General features: G+C 37.9%; 1 pseudogene; it reads left to right on the forward strand.

The window, feature by feature from the left end:
• The first annotated feature begins 280 nt into the window (after positions 1-280).
• On the forward strand, positions 281-1,090 carry LOC103599546 (annotated as a pseudogene).
• The last annotated feature ends 2,328 nt before the right edge of the window (positions 1,091-3,418 follow it).

The raw sequence follows: 3,418 nt of genomic DNA on the forward strand, positions 1-3,418 counted from the left end.
CTCTAACACAAGCACAATCTTCTATTTCCTTGTTCCTTGCTTTCAAAAGTGACATTATATAGCAAACTATTTCATGTGTTCAACAGAAATTTACTGAGCATCTACTATGCAATAGACATTATGCTAGAATCTGGGAATAAATTTGTGAATAAGACCCACATGGCACCTGCCTTCATTGAGGTTGGATTCACCAGGGATTAAGCCTTTGCATGCTACCCAAAGAGGGGTTCGTATGGTGGTGTTCTGGATTCCTGCTGTACCTTAAAGGGAACCTTTCACAATGTCTGGAGCCCTTAATGTCCTGCAAATGAAAGAGGAGGATGTCCTCAAATCCCTTGCAGCAGGAACCCACTTAGGTGGTACCGACCTTGACTTCCAAATGGAGCAGTACATCTACAAAAGGAAAAGTGAGGACATCTATACCATGAATCTGAAGAGGACCTGGGAGAAGCTTCTGCTGGTAGCTCATGCCTTTGCTGCCATTGAAAAGTCTTCCAATATAAGCGTCATATTCTCCAGGAATACTGCCAGCAGGCTGTGCTGAGGTTTGCTGCTGCCACTGGAGCCACTCCTATTTTTGGCCACCTCTCCTGGAAACTTCACTAGCCAGATCCAGAAGCCTTCCAAAGCCATGTCTTCTGTGGACCCCAGGTCTGAACACCAACCTCTCACAGAGGCCTCTTATGTTAACCTGCCTGCCATCGCTCTGTGTAACACAAATTCTCCTTTGTGCTTTGTGGAAATTGCCATTCCATGTAACAACAGGGGACCTTACTCAGTGGCTCTGACGTGGTCCATGCAGCTGAGAAGTTCTGCACATGTGGGGAAATAGAAAAGGAAGAGCAGACTTCTGCTGTAAAAGCTGTGACCAAGGAGAAACTTCAAGGTGAACGGACTGCTCCATCTCCTGAGTTCACTTCTGCTCCTCCTGAGGTCACAGACTAGTCTGAAGGCACGTGGGTGTGCTAGTGGCTTCTGTGCCTATTCTACAGCTCCCCAAAGACTGGAGTGCTTGGCCTGCTCCCCAGCACTGGTCTGCAGCTCCCACTGCTCAGGCCACTGGGTAAGAAGAGCCACTGAGTGGTCTTAAACTGTTCTTCCATAGGCCCTTAAGCAAAATGGAAATAAGGTTGGTGGAAAATAGACATCAGTTTTTTAAGAAAACCAAACCCAAACAAACAAACAATAAAACCACAGGGGTTGAAATAATAGACGAAGATGAAGCCAAATTTATTTTCAGTATGACCCTCCCCTCACCCCCTCCCCATCAGTTTTTGTTTTTTTGACTAAGTGGAGAACTACTTATAGAATAGTAAGTAAAGGACCCAATTCTTTAAAAAAACACTTCACCAAAAGTGCTTGGCTTTCTGTTTTCTCTAGGAAAAAAAATTAATTATATTGCATATGAATATGAATATCATATGATTTTTAAACTCAATAAAGATATAAAAGCAATTGTTAGGTAAGCACTGCCCAGTTATGCAGGATAAAGCTACAATAGTTACTGTAGGAGTGTATTTTTGTCACTAAGTTTGCCAAAGTACCCCAAGGACTTCACTTTCAAGAGGAAATAACAGATGCGATACATGTGTGATAGCTGGAAATCCTACTGCTATGAATTCTGATAGCAAGTTCAAATAATGGATCTGTAAGTGGAAACAAAACAAACTCGGTATTGTAATTGATTTTTTAAAACAACTTGAACATTTCTTGAAATAATTAGGTCGGATATAACATTTGAAACATAAATGTGGGTTTCAAAAGGAATCAAATGATGAAGTATTACCTCACTGGAATTTAAAAAGATTGCCATGACATATTGGAAATTTAAATTACTTGCCTACTTCTGCAGCTTTATGCACAGTTTTTCTGGGTGCAAATCAGCCTCCAGTTTTTATTTTAAGATGTGCTTAAAACATATGAACCAGATTAAGTTAGCTTCCATCTGCACAAAAGTAGGAAGGTTTCACTGCCTTGTGTATCGACCAGCAAATATTTTCTCTTCTTATATCAACTTCTGCTGGGAGGCAGAAAAAACTAGACAGACGAGAAAGAAGTGCCACCATGATCTAATTTCTTTCAATTACTTTGGGTCTTACTGGAGCATACATCTTATATTTTATGGCCACCCATTCATCTCTTGTGCTTTGCTGCCTTTGTAATCTCATCATTAACAATATATGAGAAGAGTAGTTCTTCAGATTTAGGTAAAACTGTGATTTGTTCATGGCTGCTAGCATGCTAGGGGTGGATTGGCTTTTGTTATGAATCATTTGGGCGCCTGATTTAATATATGTTTGGGCTGTAAGTCTGGCTTTGATTTTTAAACATTTGACAGGTTGAGTCAATCTTGCATGAATGTAAGTAAAACGCAGTGTGCACTGATTATTATTTCCCTAAGTGTGGGTTTTTCAGGCATGTAATAGTATGAGCTTATGGCTGCTGTGAATTTACAATCATTTTGAGTAAGAGTTTAACCTGTTATGCTTGTTCACCAAAATCGTGAACAGAAAGAATTGTTAACAGAGATTCAAAAAATATTGAAGTAAGAAGCATTGAAAAAATTAAATTTTGTGATGAAGAATATGAGTTTGACATCATAAGGATCTGTGCTCAAAGTACTGGATTCTTCATGTTGTATATACTTGGACAAGTTAATCAACTTAGAGCTTGTTTCTTTATTTGTAAAATGTAACTAAAAACAGGATCTGTTCCCTGAAATTGTTTTCAGCATTAAGTCACATAATCTTTGAAACACGATCATCTCAGTGGCTCAATAACTGTTAACTATAATGCATAATAGAATTTTTTTTGTAGTTTAACATGCATTTAGAAAAGTGCACAAAACCTAACTGCATAGCTCAATAAAGTTTCTAAAGCTAAATTTATCAGTGTAGATTGCACTGAGATTTAAAAAAAAAAAAAGACAGGATATTATTACGTGTTCTAGAAACTAGTTCCCACCATCGCTACGAGTAATCATTAACCTGACTTTTATCATCATAGATGAGCTTTGCTTGTTTCTGAAATTCATGTATAGATTCTTTCTACAGGCACTATCACGTTGTCTGTGAATAAAGATGTATTCTTCCTTTCCAACTCTGTCTCTTTTTTTCCCTCCCCTCTTGCACTGGGTAGAACTTTCAGTACAATGTTGACTAGAAATGGAAACAGCAGTCATCTTTGCCTTGTTCCTTATCTCAGAAGAAAGTGTTTAGTAATTCATCATTTTGTATGATTTTTGCTGTATTTTTAAAACACATTATCAGGTTAAGAAAATTCATATCTATTCAACTTTGGCTAGGAGTTTTTCTTTTGTTTTGTTTTTAATAAAGAATGTTGAATTTTATCACAGGCCTTATCTGTATTCATGGATATGATTTTCTCCCTTTTTGTGGATAATGCATTAAATTACATT

The sequence above is a fragment of the Galeopterus variegatus genome, unplaced genomic scaffold (genome assembly GCF_000696425.1).
Source record: "Galeopterus variegatus unplaced genomic scaffold, G_variegatus-3.0.2 Scaffold3001, whole genome shotgun sequence".
In the NCBI taxonomy this organism is placed as follows: Eukaryota; Metazoa; Chordata; class Mammalia; order Dermoptera; family Cynocephalidae; genus Galeopterus; species Galeopterus variegatus.